Raw genomic sequence first — 16,889 nt, forward strand, 5'->3', positions numbered from 1 at the left:
GAAAGAAATAATGAGCAGCCCTTGTAATTCACCTATAATTGGTATTAAGAAACCTAGCAGAAAATACCGGATAGTGCAAGATTTAAGAAAGATCAATAAGATTGTGGTACCTTGCTGTCCTGTAGTCCCAAATCCAGCAGTGATTCGGTATCAGATACCCTAGAATGCAGGATGGTTTACAGTAATCGATTTATGTCAAGCATTTTTCTCCATACCTTTGCACCCAAACAGCCAGCATCTTTTCTCTTTTAAATTTGAAGACCGAATTTTAGTATGGAATCGTGTTCCTCAAGGGTATACAGAAAGTCCGTCAATTTTTAATCAGATTTTGAAAAAGTGTTTATAAACACTAGTTATGCCTAAAATTTCAGTTCTAGTCCTATACATTGACGACCTACTCATATCATCAAGGTTGCGAGACGATTGTGTTACTGATTCGATTGCATTATTAAATCATCTGGCTGATAGTGGACATGAGGTATTTCCAGAAAAATTACAATTTTGTCGAACTGAAGTCAAATATTTAGGACACCAAATAGAAAGGAGAGTGAGAAAAGTGACCCCTGAGAGAATAAAAATAATAAGACAGACGCTGTTGCCACAAACTCAGAGAGAGATATCAGGATGTTTATTGGTGTAATGGGGTACTCTGGCAGTGAATTGTAGGTTTCTCTTTGTTAGCGAAGCCATTAATTCAGATGACACGGAAAAGAGCGAAGGACCCAATAGTTTGGGATGATGAAAGTGTGGAGGCCTTTGTAAAATCACGATATTGTTTATGTGGAGCCCCTGCCCTAGGTATGCCAGACTATACAAAAGAATTTGCACTATTCTGTTGTGAAAGAGAAAGATGTGCACTTTCAATGTTAACCCAAAGACATGGTTTGAGCCGCCGTCCAGTAGCATACTTCTCTGCTACCTTGGATCCTGTAGCTTCAGCATTACCTGGTTGCTTAAAAGCAGTAGCTGCTACTTGTATGAGTCTGGAACAAAGTGAGTCAATTGTGATGGGACATCCTGTGAAGGTGTATGTTCCACATTCAGTGAAAATTCTTTTGACTAGAACTGGAACACAGTACCTTACACCTAGTAGGATGACCAAGTATGAAAGAATCATTTTGGGAGCCGAAAATGTAACAGTGGTTAGGTGTACCATGTTAAACCCGCCGGTTTCCGAATACTTTCGAGAACAGAGCTTAGACCATATATACGTAGGACATGTGGACAGTTTGAGGATTTAGAATATTGGAGTTGGTGCTAAGAAGGAGGAAGGAGACCGAAACTCTCTACCATACTGATATTCTTTTAACTGGGATTGACGATTGTGAAAACACGATTGATGATATGCGGATTTTTGATGAATGAGAACACGGATTATATTAAAGGATAGAGAGTTGTGCGTTTAATACCGACACGGATCAATTTATAAGTTATATATTTTGGAATCTGAATATCAGCCCTGAAGAAGTCAAGAATGCTTGAATCTAGCATGACGAAACACGTGTTGGCTGCTTAGAATTTGGTTTATACTCAAGAAATATCTAATTGAATGTTTTGGATGCACGGACAAGAGACGTTTGCTGTACCAATGGGAGAATACTTGAATTAACCCCTTCGCCGCGGCACGAATTTTGCCGCGGCGCTGGGGGGGTTTGGGGTGTTTGCGGCGCTGCCATGCTCCTGACGGAACCACTCCGTCATGAGCCACGGGCGCGCTGTGCTCATGACGGAGTGGTTCCGTCACAACTCCGCCCACTTGCTTTGTTCCCCCGCACAGGCGGGGAATCAGTGCCGCGTGGGCGGAGCGGCCGCCAACGGCCGCAGCATAATGGAACCACTCCGTCATGAGCACACGGCGCCCGTGGCTCATGACGGAGTGGTTCCGTCATGAGCAGGGAAGGGGTTAAAGACAAGAAGAATACATTTATGGACATTGAAACCTATTTTTGTGAACTATATATATATACAGTGTGCTCAGGGAGGTTTTCTCTTTTCAAGAATCTGATCATGATCTATTCGTAGATGGCTCGTGTATGAGACATTAGGAAGGAAGATTAAGTGCAGCCTATGCTGTATACACAATAGCTGGAGTAGTTGAAGCATCCTATTTACCAGGAGTCAAGTCTGCACAAGTAGCCAAATTGATAGCTTTAATTAAAGCATGCAAAATTGAGAAGAATTGGAAAGTAATCATTTTTATTGATACCCAGTACAGTTACGGGGTTGTGCATGACTTCGGCCAGCTCTGGATGCAGAGGGATTTCATGACTTCTTCAGGATCCCCTATCAAAAATAGAACATTTGTAAAAGAACTATTGGAAGCAATACAATTGCCAAAAGAAATAGCAGTGGTCAAGTGTGCTGCTCATCAGTCAGGAAATTACTATGTGGGAGCAGGTAATCGATACGCTGACCAGGTTGCTCAATACTGTGCCAGAAATAAAATTGCAATAAACAAGAAAATTTAAACAAGTGGAATGTGCTGCCAACTTATGCTATTCTCTGCTCTAGAGACATGGGATGAGGTGAGACAATTGCAGGATGAGGTGGAAGTGAGTGAAAAGGAAGGTTGGATAAAAACAGGGTGTCAAAGGAGAGCAGAAGATGACGTGTGGATTTCTTAAGATGGCAGACCCGTCATGCCAGAACGTTTGCTTTCACAAATGGCTAGGATGTGTATCATGGATACACACACATAGGCAGGGACACCATGATCAGACTTTTCAGACAGGATTGGTACAATCCAAGATTTAGGGCAGTCGCAGAGAGCCTTTGCTAGTGATGTTTACCTTGCCAACAGATAAATCCAGGCAGAAAAACAGTGGTCAGTTGGGGAAAAATTGGAAAAGAAGAAGGACCATTTGTAAAGTTGCAGGTAGACTTCATACAATTACCACCATATAGGGGACTAAAGTACATCCTTGTTATAGAATGTTTGTTTTCACGGTGGATGGAGGCATACCCTACTAGAAGAAATTACGGTATAACAGTTGCCAGACTGCTCTTGAGGGAGGTTATTCCGCGGTTTGGTTTTCCAGTAACTTTGGAATCAGATAGAGGATCTCACTTTAATAATAACATAATTTGGTTAATCTGTGAAGCATTTAAAATTGAACAAAAACTACACTGTGCATACCACCCAGAGGCTTCTGGAGTGGTGGAATAAATGAAGGGCACAATTAAGACAAGATTGGCAAAGATTTGTGCATCCACATCACTGTGTTGGCCAGATGCATTACCTTTTGTTCTGATGGGACTCAGAAGCATTCCTGACAGGAAAATAGGACTGAGCCCCCATGAAATTCTCATGGGAAGAGCAATGAGAGAAGCATTTATACCAGGACATAAACTGTTGAATATAACTAATGATCTGGTATTGGACTACTGTAAAGGATTGGCTGACCTAGTGCGTTCTGTCTTTCACCAGGTTGGAGAAGACGCAGTTGCCAGGCAGCCGGATCAAACACAAGATTTGAATCCCGGAGACTGGGTGATAGTGAAGAATCACTCCCAAGAGTACTGCCTAGCACCCAGGTGAGATGATCCGAGATAGGTCATACTGGTCACAACAACAGCAGTGAAATGTGCAGGTTTGCCTAACTGGGTACATGCCAGTCATACCAAAAGGGTTCCAGCTCCTGAGGAACAGGGATCACAACTGACGCAAGCAGTTGAGGCCGCTGAAGGTTGTGCAGCTGAAGAATCTAGGATAACAGATTCTGAAGAAGCTGACAGAGAACAACCAAGCACAAGTCAGGATGACTGGATACTAGTGGTTGACATACCTGAGGTGATTGTTAAAACCAGAAGCAGAACCAGATTAGAAAGACAGGAAACTAGAAAGGATCAGTCAGGTGTAGAAGAACAAGCTCAGGAAAAGGTGAATAAAACTTCTGGAGACCCTGAGCAAGACCAGACAGGGAGAGAAACCAGTACTCAGATAAACAACACATTTATTGAACTCGAGAAGGGACAGACAGGTGTCGAAGAACAAGTTCAGGCTGCACAAAACCAAGGTGCAGTAAAACCTGAACAGACTAGTTAAGAAAAGAAGAACGAGTTCAGAAAGAAGAACAACCTGGAAAAAGACCTGAACAGGGTCAGATAGAGGAAGAAGAACTTTTTCAGGTGGATGATGCCCAGATAATAAACCCTGAACAAGGACAGATAGAGAGGGACTCTGAAAACAAAGATAATCAAATTGTGCCACAACTTAACGAAAATAAAAGGGTTCTCGAAAGAGACGAGGAAAGTGAAAGTGCAGTGCAAGCCAAAAAGGTCAGAAAGGGTGATAACTGGCCAGTTGGTGTCAAAAGGTTACATTATCACTTAAAGACAATAAGTGAGGAAACTGAACAAGTGAATGAAGTCACTAGTCAGTCTGGACAGTTAATTGAGAAAGCCAGACGAAGAAGTCAAAGACTGAGCATCTTGAACAATAGGTTCAAAGGCCCTGAGTGGACCTATGTGATTCTTGAAGAACTTGAGAATCTAGATATAAATGAAGAGAGTGACGAAGCACTAATTGCAGATCAGATTGACAAAGGAGAAGTGAGACCTCCTTAAAGTAACACAAATAAATAAAAATTTGTAAAGCAAAGTAAAGAAAAGAAGAGAAATCTTCTTAGATTAAAATTGCTGAGGATAAAGTTGCTGGAAGACCAAAATGTAATTGTTTAAAGATGTGCTGTAGAATCTGTATATGTAGCATATTATTAGTAATCATAGTTTAGCCATTATTAACAATAGCAGTTCCTTACTGTATGATAAAAGAAAAGAAGAATAACACTGACACAAATTAAAAGTTAGCTAACATAAAAGGAGATAGAGTAGAATTAGAAGCACCAGATGATTTAGATTTACATCACACTGTAATAGATAATGACACTGCCTTAAATGTATTCACCAAGTCATTGTTTCATTATGTAGACACCATCGAGATTAGTGATTGTTATGTTTGTATGAAATTGCCAGCTTCAGTAGCAGAAGGCGTCACCTATCACCATTTACCATTAGCATATGGCATTTTATGTAGTATATTAACCAGCTTATTTTATAGGACAGGAAAGTAACAATATTATTAATCAAACTTAGATTTGATACTTTCAGAGATTCCTATTCGAAAGAGCATGAATCCTCTACTTAGTAAACAAGCTGCACAGTTTATGGGTGAATTTTTCTTGACACAGAAGACAATAGATAGAGCAGAAGCACACAAGACCAATTTAACATCTTCATTACATGAAGAAGAAAATATACTATTGAATTTAGTAGAAGAAAGGAGACAGGACTTCCAAAGAAAAGCTTCCGAAAAGAAACCTCGGATTCCTCCATGGGGTGAGAAAGAGGAAATTTATACAGCTGGCAAGACTCATGCTGCGATGTCTCTAGATTTTGAAAAGAAAGGGAAGATCTGCCTCCATAGATTAAAAACTGACTATAACAATGTATTTATTGGTTCCAGTGAATGTGAACATAACTTCTTAATTCTTGGAGGTTGGGGACTAAAAGGGGGAACAGATCCAGTCTTTCGTGGAATTTAATATGTGTGTGGGAATAAAGCTTATTTTAAGCTACTTGCTTGATATTACAGGAGTTGCTATTTTGGAATAGTATTCCCTAAAGTTGACCACGTAAAAAGAATCACTGGAAGCAATGGAAAAAATAAAGAACTAATCCGGAGTAAAAGAGCTAGTTTTTCAGAGATAGTAGGTGATATATTTAGTGCATTGATACCTTCAGTGGGAGTCACTCTTAATTCACATAAAATGTGCAAATTGTCCACAGTAGTTGATCGTCTATCGACTGATACTGCTGGGGGTTTCTTAATGATCAATACAGAAATGATTGCAATTAGATCACTGGTTTTACAAAATTGGCTTGTGCTTGATATGTTATTAGCAAAAGAGGGCGGAGTCTGCAAAATGCTGAAAGCACAACATTGTTGCCCTTGAAACTGGAAATTGGAAATTGGAGGATACATTCAAAATATTTAGAAACTGGAAGAAGAATTGAAACCATTGGAATTTGATAGTGTGTGGAAGAAATTAACAAGTACTATAACCTCAATAGGGACTTGGTTTGCTAATGTAGGAAAGAATTTTATAGGTCAAATAATACTACCAATAATTAGTATAACAATATCAGTATTAGTAATAATGATATGGTGTAAATGTTGTAAAAATAGAAAAAGATATGAAATAAATGAAAAGGGAAAGAAAAGAAAGTATAAAGAAATACAATTAGAAGAAATAAAGGGTGAACTATACAAGAGAATAAAAAACCTAAAAGATAAAAATGAGGAAGAGGATGAGAAGAAAGGAAAGGGAATTGAGATGTTCTAAAGTTGGCATCTGGTTGGTGATGGGTAATTTTTTTGATGGCACAAAATGCCATCAGAGAGGGGATTGATGGAGCAAGGACTCGCAGAAAAGAGACTTGCTTAAAGCCAATCCCCTCATATAACCCATAAAGTCATACTAATTGTGTATTGTGGAATTAATATGCACTACATTTCAAATATCAACAATAGAGAAGCTTGCGTACGTATCTTATTAACAAGTAACTCGAGTGAAACCTAAAATGGCTGCTAACGATGAAATTTGAATTGTGCATGCGTCAACTACACCTACGTAGTTATGACGAGCTATTGCTTGGAGGGAATTGTCTGCACTTGCGCAGACACCTCTAAAATGGCCACTTGAAAACTCACATGCTAAGCATCTGCTTTGCTGAAACTAAATGACACTATTTTACTAATTGCTAATGCGGGGAGAGCATTTAAAAGTAAATGGGATTAGAGTAGAGATAGGTGGTATACAGTGAAATCATTTTATTTTGAAATTAATATATTTCTTTCTGACTTTCTTATTAGTTCGTATTCGGGCCTTTGTCGAAGTCCAAAGTCTATATCCCATGTGACCCTCTGCACATGCGCAGTCTAAGTGAGCCAGAAGCCGCATTGTTATCCTTGAAAGCCATCCAAGAAAAGAAACAGCAACATAGCCTGGGAACCAACATGATGTCCTCTGAAAGGAAGAAATATTACACCAAGGGGTATATTCACAAGAACGTGTAATAACTACAGCAAGAGTAGCCTAACGCAACTCTCAACATCGCAGCCCATCGTGGGAAAATTACGCCCTGCCAACCAAGTATTCACAACCCGGCGGTAGCATGCGATAGTCACCAGATAACGTGTCAAATGGCCACGCAAAATCCAACGCCACGCTGCAAAAATGCACCATGGATGCACGTGGACCGAGTGCAGAGGACATGCCGAACTCCCCAAGCCCCACGGAGGACCAGCACAGAACCCCGGGGTCAGGGAAGGGCAAGGAGATGAGGAAGAGGAAGACGGAGTTCAGTCCGCAGGAAGACCAGATCATCGTCAGGGATGTGATAGAAAACTATCAACAACTGGTCGGCACCTCTCCTGCGGTACTGGCAACACAAACGGAAATATGGCAGTCCATCGTCACAAAAGTCAATGCAATCGGAGTGTCGAGGAGGTCAATGGAGGAGGTCAGGAGGCGCTGGCATGAAGTGCACAGCCGAACGAAGAATAAACTCGCCACCAACAGGAATGCAGCAACGGCGACTGGAGGTGGGAGTCCTGCTACACAAGAGGAGCTGGATGAGCTGGAGGAAATGGTGTCTACAGTCAGCAGTGTGGAGACATTGGCAGGAGTTGGGGGCATGGACAGAGCTCGATACAACCTGACCCAACAGCAACAGGGTGAGTAACGACCAGGGACTGGGGGATGGGGGATGTGGGCACAATGGCACACATGCAAAAATATGTGGCACACACTGCACACCCACAATGGTCGTAGAACATGTCCCTGACAGCGTTGGCACACTGCAGCACACATAGAAACATCAAGTAGGCCCCCCTCCACTATGTGCACAAAGGTGCCCCCCTCACCAACACCAATATCACAGCCTACCCATGCACATGTGCTGAATCCAGCAAAGCAGCGGCTCTGTGAGCCACACTGACAATGCAAGTGACACTGCATGACAGATAGCATGGCTGCAGTCACAATACATGCCATGGCCCATGAATCGACATGGAGGTGTCCCAGTGCGGATCACATCCATAAAGGAGCAGGTCACACTCTGACATATCCACGTGCACCCACAACCCATGCCGCACAACCCACGTAGCAGACGAACAATGCACAAGGCCACAAAATCTGCCAGGGAGCACATATGACCCAAGTCAAAAACAATACAGCCCCCGAAAAGCACACAATTCAAAGGCACCCTGCCTCAAAGGGAGAAGGGTACACAAAATCAGAGCTGCAGGGACAACTCCTCCACAATACAGCACACACATAGCAATCACAGTACATCAGCAATGATGGCAACGTGGTACAATGCGCAACACCAGAGGATAGAGCTCACAACATGTTCCGCTCATGAGTACAACTGTACAACTGGCATTGCCGGACACTGTGTGATGACAATGTATGGATACTACCACACATCCGTCATGTAGTTGGAAAACACATTGTCTCCCATCAAATAACCAGCTCCACCAAAACAGTCACAATGTACATTGGCATGCAGTCTGAATGTAAAAATCTGCAATCCTTCAACATACATGTGCAACACCGTTAACCTGCATCACCCCTTTACATTTCACCTTGTGCAGAGCACACCACACTTGCCTTCAGGGATGATGAAGAGGACAACCTGCACATATGTCAGGACACCCTCCAATGGATAATGGACAGACTCCGCACCCCATCCCCAGGAGCAGGGCAGGCCAGCTGCCTCGAGGTGACCCCACCACCTGCACAGACCACACAGCAGGAAACACACATCACCACGGCTGTCTCCCAGGACCCTCCGACCAAGACACGTAATTACAACAGCGTGTGTGGGCATGCCAGATGGAGTTGGCTGATCAGCTGCAGGTGGGCTTCGAGCTTGTGGCAGCCAAACTCGATGCCATACTTGGGTGTCTGAGTCCCATCAGTGACCACATACAGTCCCTATCGGACACCCCCTGTACCCACCATACTCCACCACAGACCTTGGCTGACCTCGCTGGGGCCATTAATTGGATACAAGAACTGTCTGGTCAGACAGGCACCAGCTATGATGGCACAGATGCGGAGGTCAATGGAGACCAGGGAGCAGATGCAGGCTGGATGTCTGGCTGCCATGTCTGGACACCAGTGAGTAGTAGCTGGGATCTTCAACGCCCAGCAGTACATCATCCTGCCATTGATGCCACTGAGCCTGTCACAGATGGCTGCAGCGGGAACATTGACACACACAGCTCTGACGCCTGATGTGTCAGTGGCACATGGTGATGCAGCCCTTTCTCCTTCGCAATCTGATGTGTCAGTGGCACCCAGTGATGCAGCCATTACCCTGCCACACACACCTGACAAACCAGACACAGAACCCGTATCAGGGGAGTAAGATGGGGATTGAAATGACTGTGTGAGGAAGGAGGCAGTAGCTTCCATCACTGCCATATGGCCTGTCCCTGCCTGGTTCTGACCTATGCATCATGCCCTGAGACATCACCTCCCACTGACCCCGGGAACACTCAGGGACATTCACCCGGACCCCGACACGGACTACCATATCCTCACTGCTGGGCAATCTCACAACAACCCTGCTGCGGACTGCACTCCCCCTCGTCTAAATCACTTTTCATTCCCCAAAGGACTCTGTTTGGCCCACCGCTGGGCTTCCATGTAATGTGGCCTTGGATGGCCATGTACAGCTCCAGCTCCGTCAATCACCTGAATGGGAATAAAACATTCTAAATCACACATATGTGTCATGACTATGTTCACTTATGTAAAGAAGGATGGTGGAACGTAGGGACAATGACGCACATGTAGGTACACCCTGGTAACTGACATCTATGCGTATGTGTATCCCTGAAACACATGGCCAATTGGATGACTGTGGAGGTGAGTACTAGCTGTGTCCCCATTGCACATTAACTACAGTCTCACAACCCCCCAACGTAGGCACATGTAAATGTATTGAATAGGGCTTTGTGTAGGAATGCCCAATCGGTAGCAGGCCAGAGGTGGTGTCCTACATCACATGTGACAACTGGACCTCACGTCGCATACCTACACGCACACATCTGTGTGGCCACGTCCTGTTACAATTCATGACATAGCTACACATGGTCTGAGTTTGGACACCATACTCACATTGCAGAAGTCACGTAAGTACACAGGTCGGCCAGCAATTATCCCATAACAATGTCTGGCCCTCAGAGGTGGAGATTGGAAAAGGGAGCCACCCCCATGGTACATGCGTTAGTCTGTTACACCCTGTGTAGGGACAATGCACATTGTAGCACACGAGTGGACATTCGATTCAACACTCATCACAGTTAGACACCAGTGGATTAGCATAGACTTTATTGGCATGTGCGTGTCAGTATGGACAAGGCAACAGCCATAGCAGGCAGGGATAGGCTTAAGGCGCTTACACGCAGCATGGGAACATGTCGAGGTTCAGGAAATGGTGCGGCAAAAATGGACAACGGTCTCCGCACACCTTGCCATTCTGAAGGAATCATGTGTTGTCTGGCGTCTGCCCATTGCCCCGTGTGAGGGGGCTCGACTCACTGCCCATGTGATCAGCATAGTGCTCTGCCACCGGAGTGCGCAAATTGTCTGCTCTGCTGACAGTGATCAGGTGGAAGGTTCCGAATTGGTAACCTTGCAAAACAACACTGTGTTGCTCCGAGCATGGACCGGCATCACCTTGCACAGGTGTGTGTACATATGCGTAGTTCCACGCACATGCATCCAGAGTCCTGACGATGGCAGACATGTCTTCTGTTGTGGTGGGATATGTGAGCATTCCTCATGATGCAACAAGTTGTTGGGACCTGTGCTGTGGGTGACAATCCGATGTGGCTGCAGGGACGTAGTTACTCATCCATGAATGCCAGTGCAGCTTCATGTGCAATGTGTTCCAACAGGAAAGTCGTTGTCATGTTCAAGGAACACCAGGGTGAGCCAATCCATTAACTTGTCCGGGCAGGTGTGCTCAGCCCACACCGTTTCCCCAATCCGCAACACAGCCTAATAGGGGAGCGCCTCGATGTGATCACTGCACAGAGCAATTGTGCAATCTCCCATGCACAACTGCCAATACATACGCAGTATGTCAAGGCATCCCATGCACGGCTGTCTCGGTTACACTCCTGTTCGTGATCCAACAGGGGCGCACACACAAGTCATAGTCCAATTCATCTACGGATGTGTTGGATAGGCAAACGTTTATGGGACACTCGAATGTGCATGTTCGGCAGTGGAACCAGGGCTGGACGCAGGTGACGTAGGCAAGGCGGAAACCAGTGGCAGTGCGCCCAGTGGATGCAGCATACATGAATGGTACTGTTCCGTGTGGCGGGGGTTGTGCATGTGCCCGGGATGGCCTGACATTGCGTTGGTGCGTCTCGTGGAACCGGCACTCTTCTGGACTGCGGCATTTGTGTGGAGGATATGCCACAGCTCTGGGCTATGATTAGATTGTGTGTGCCACGTTGGGTAGAATGGGTTGCTGTTTGCGTGAGTGTCAAGGGCATCCCATGCGGGGGTACCTCAGGCAGCGCCTTCTGTGTGTGGGGTGTGGACAAGTTGAATTTTGTGCAATGCTTGGTGTGGGAGTCCTCCACGTCTGCCATGGCATCTCTCTCAGGGTTTTCCAGCTGCGTTCAGGACCAAGGTCAGAGGTGCAGGCATCCTCCCGCCTTCTGCATTAGTACAAAAGAGCTTTCATCCCTAATGTGTGTCTGACTACTACTTGCGTTTTCGGAATGTGATGTGGCTTTGGCGCTGAGATTGAGGCAAGGCCTTGGGCTCATGGTATCCATATAGCGACACACACACACATATATTGGCATGTCGGGCCAGGTGCCCGGGAGGCCTTGCGCTGCTTGTGTATTCTCACTCTGTATCTCTTCCTCGCTCTCTCCCTCCCTCTCTTTCCTTTGTTGTGTGCATGGCACTCCTTCTTCTCTTGGATTTTGTCTTCCAGGCTGTGTCCTACAGATTGTCCAGTGCTGACCCGCTACGACTCATCCAAATGGTTTTTGGGTTTTGGTTTGAATGGTCTTTTGTGTTGGTGATTGCATTGCTGTATGACTGATTCTCTATTTTCTGGGCACGTATGTGTGTTGGTATTCCTGCTTGTGCGACATCAGTCAAAAGATTTTGGTGGGGATTCATAGGTTATTTGTCCAGGAGGGGCCCGGGATGGGAGCCTCTGGGGGTGGGGGTTACGGGCCTGGGTGTGGTGTCGGTGGGTGTTGTGGCCCTCTTGGGTGTCCGTGCAGCATGAGCAGTTGCTCGGGGGCATCTGTGGTTCTTCATGTGTGGCTCTGGGCTGGGCTCAATTTTGTGGTGCAGGCTGTGGTCCGACTTTGCACCAGGTCAGAGTAGGTGTTATTTTCCTGCTGCTAACGGGCCTTTTCACCTGTTTTGTGTTCTTATCGCATGTCTGGCTGGTCGTTGTGAATGTTGTGGAGTGGTGTTGTCGCGAGTTTGGGCACGGGAATGCCTACTCTGCATCTCATTACCGATAGTTGCAGAGGTCTTCTGTGGCAATGTTTTTTGTGGCTGCTATCGCGGGTAAACTGGTGCTGTGGGCTGTTAACACCAGCTTGTGAATGGGGCGATCGATTTATCGCAACTTTGGCTGCAATAAAGTCCCGGTAACTTGCCGATAGCTCCTTGTGAATATCCCCCCAAATGTATACTTTGTGATGATAAAAATGTGAATACGGGTGGGAATAAAGATTTTTGAATGAAGATTAAGGTGAGGGATCACTAGACAATGAACTAAAGAAAATGACAAAAACTTAGCATGGTGTGATGATCATCCTTTTTTGCCTGTCCAACCAGAATTAGGAGTTCTATGAAAATGAAACATTAAGGGGTGGTACATGGAATTAGAAGGGTATAATTGAGGTAGTTTAGCTAATTAGTTAGAACAGAGAGATCAGAAAGCTGCAGAGCTCGGTATGCTGTCGGAGTAATGAATGAATGCTGAAGATGAATCATATTGCAGACTTAGAATTTTAAGCCAAATATTTAGAAGATTATCGCGGAAGAATCGAGGAGGAAGAAAGTGTCAGAGAGGAGTGCGACGCAGGCTTCGGATCTAGAAGAGGTCATTTTATCCTGTCCTGAATCCTGATACCTTTGTCTCCTGTCCTTTCCCTGGGAACTTTCCCAACTCCTTGGGTAAGGGGTCGGGTCTCACACCATTCTAGGTAACTATAATGTTCTGTAGAATTTAAATTGTACTTTTCTCTCTATCCTCTTCTTTCTAAGTACCGTCATTGAAAGTCTTATTAATCTGAATCATTCCTCCTTCCATGGGTGACAGAGACCATTCTGTACTTTGATTTTGGCTCACATGAATTTCATTTAGATAAACATTTAACATTTTCCAGAGTCTGTGGTTATTTCATTGCAGAAAAAGTAGATTTAATTCATGTCATTTCATCATCAACTAGTTCAACTAATGGTCCATTGATCTGTGAAAGATTGGTTAGAAATGTCAGATAATTAATCTGAGAGAGATAAATATAAAAATTGACTGCAGGGGATTTAACTGGCCTGTATGTGTGTGTGTGTTTATGGGCCCAAGGTGAGAATGAGGTATTAAGGTATGTGTGGCTGGTTTACCGCTGGATCAGTGGTAAAATGCTCAGAGTCATTAGGCCAACATAAAGATACAGCAAAAAGAAGAGGTAAGCAGGGACAAATTTCAGATTATGTCTGTTTTACTGGCTCAGTTGCCAAAAGCTACCAGCAAGTGAGGTTGCAGAACTGGAGTTTGATATTGAAATGTTAAGTGGTTACAAAGTAGGTCAACTCAAGCAGTTCTGCAGGAGCTTTGGATGTCCCATGAAGAGCAGCTCCAGGAAGGAGGAGCTACGGAAGGCCTTAAGGGCCTGGTGGGAGGCCAAAGAGGCTGGGGAGAAAGATGGTGCAAAGGTGGATGAGGATGCACAAGGGGATGGTTTCAGATCACAGGATCTGCCTGTGGGAAGAGCAGCCTCCAGGGCTGGCAGCCACCATTCGCTACATGTTTTTCCTCAGAGGAGCGGGAGGAGAATCAGAGGATCAGAGAGTATGAGCTGGACGTCCTGACGCTCAAGGCCAAGGTGGAGGAGAGCAAGAGGGCTCGTGCCTTGGAAGAATTTAAATTGATCTAGGCACATGAATTGAGAATGAGGGAGCTTGATTTGGAGCTCGAGAGGCTTGAGGCCGTGAGTGGCTCAGCCTGGCAAAAAGAGATGTGGGTAGCTCAGGAAGTGAGCTTTGCTGAGTTGGAGGTGGAGTCCAGCTCAGATAGTGGCAGCAAGATTGTGTTATCTAGTGCTGAGGGAGAAGCACAAACACCCAGAGATGTGGTACCTGACTTGAGGGAGGGGGTTGACATATACCAGGGGATTCAGGTTTATGAGATAGCTGCAGTGGTGTGCAGTGTCCCTGAAGTAGATTGGGGAACTGACACAGGGGATCATATTCCTATTGATGGGAGGGACACTCTACTGACTCTAGATGAGAGGTGCAGGGAGAGGGGTGTTCCCATTGGAGAAACCTTGGTGTGTGAGTGTGGAGACCGCCCAGAAGAGTGTGGGTTGAGTGACAGAGACAGTCAGACACTGTCTTGCCAATCTCAGGAGAGTGGTGTGGGGTACTTGTGTGAGGCACTGGAGGGTGAGGCAAATGGTAGGTTGGTTAACAACTGTGGGGGCTGTGTGATTCAATTGTTGGAGAGAATATTTTAAGTTCCTGTTTTCGAGAGCTATGCCAACACCCGGTGGAGTGTGAGTTCTCCGATTCCAAGGAGCTTGCATTGGAGGTAGACCTCTGGCTGTGTGACAGAGGGCCTGAAGAGGCTTTGGGGAGTGATCCCAAAAGGTGTGGCTCAGGTATCTTCCGGTCCTGTGTGGTGGAGGTGGTTCAGAGTAGCCCAGCTAGGTCCCGGTGTTGTGGGAAGTGTGTCGGGGCTCACTTCCTGTCTCAGAGGAGAGGGAGTGAGTATGGGCTGTGTCCCAAGGTGCCCGACACTCAGACTCAGGGCCTGGAGGGTTCCCTAAGGGAACGCCAGGTCAGTGGCCTGGGCTGTACTAATAGGTCATTTGAGGGGATCTCCTAGTGTCAGTAGAACCTGGAGCGTCTGTAAATGGAGCTCCAGCGGTTCTGGTGTCTGGCGGTGCCGCTCCAGTTGGGAGGGTACAGAAGTCCAGATTGAGGGGTGAGAGGGGAATGTGTTCCTCAGTGGGAGAACCAGTGGGTCAGGGGTCAGCCAGAAGGACTGAGTCTCCTAGGAGTGACCATGGTGACACCACTTCTGTCCTGGGGGATCTTCGCGCACTGTCATATGGACACGGGTAGGGAGATCTGTGCCAGGCAGACTGCCACACAACACATGAGTCATGTGTTACCCTCGGGGGGATACAGTGTGAGTTCCCAGAAGTCCTGGCGTGCCAGGAATGTGCTCAGCTGTGGAGTTCAGTCCCAAGGTTATGTGGCCAGGTTCAGGATCTGCCTGGCCAGGAGGGAAGGACATCTGTAACCAGTGTCGTGAATGGTTTGGCTTCCAGGGGTACCACTCCAGTTGGGAGGGTGCAGCACTCTGGAAGGGGGTGCAAGCTCTGACCCTGGTGCAAGCTGAGGGTTTAGACCCTAGGTTGGGATACCAGTTGCTGGAGAGAGGTCCTGAAGTGGTGGGAGAGTTGTGTTTTGAGGGTGACTCTCCTGGGAGGGGAGTGCGGGACCCCAGAAGGAGAGGAGAGCCTAGCCCGCGACCTCTGGTCAGCCTGAGGGTACAGACCCTGGGCTGGTGGGCCAGTATCAGAATGCCATAGCTGACTTGGCAGGAGGGAGAGTGGAGAAAAGGTGCCAGGCACCTGGGGCTATTGCCCCCACTTTCTGACGCCAGAGAGGTTAGAGAGGCCTGAAAGGCATGAGGCCTGGCTCTCATCACTGACAGCTCTCAGTGGCCACTGTAGCTGGTTGTCCTGGAGGATAGAGTTGCCCCTGGGAGGGGGGCTGGAGTCACACCCTGGGGGTGGACGGGGGCCACACTGCTGTGTTGGCCAGGTGGGTACTGTCTACCAGTTCGGACACATCTGTGAACAAAGTAAGCTTAGGCGCTGCACAGATGGGGTCCCCAGGTGAGGAGAAGGGTCCCCCATGGTTTAGCTTAGTGGACCTTGAGAGTAGGCCTGGGCCAAAATTCCGTTCCGTTCGCGGAAATTGCGATATTTTGGCATTTTCGCGTTCCTCGGAAAGCGCGAAAATGTCCAAATTTCCGCATTCCGCAGCTTAGCGATAATTTTTTTCTTGCTCGCGCTGTAAAACAATACATTCTCGCGCGCGCGCGATCGCCTTACCTGAATCCCTGTGTTCTCCGACAAGTTTTCTTGACCCGGTCGCGTTCTCCACGAGATGTTGGATTTTGGTAGCCATTTTGCGCTGTCTCGCGAGAGCTCGCGGCCGCATTAAAGTCATTTTTCACGCGATCACGTCATTTGTCGCGCGATCACGTCTTTCTTCTCGCGATCATGCACCGCGCGAGTATGAGAAGATTGAGATCTCGAACATGGCATTCTACATCGCGAGCCAGAGGATGAGGACGCGGGCACGTGAAATCGAACGCGAACAGGAGAAAGAGACCGCGAACACGTCATATCCAACGCGACAGGGACAAAGAAGAGAACGCGATTGTTAGACCCGGCCTCGTAGCATGGCTCTTCCTGTCCTCGCACTACCTAACCTGGTACCAGGGACCCCAAGCACACGGCCCAGCCGATCCTTCCCACCAGAACACACACACGCAGCCCGGGCCTCCCCGTCCATGGCCTCTCT

The sequence above is a fragment of the Triturus cristatus genome, chromosome 2_1, assembly GCF_964204655.1.
Source record: "Triturus cristatus chromosome 2_1, aTriCri1.1, whole genome shotgun sequence".
Lineage (NCBI taxonomy): Eukaryota > Metazoa > Chordata > Amphibia > Caudata > Salamandridae > Triturus > Triturus cristatus.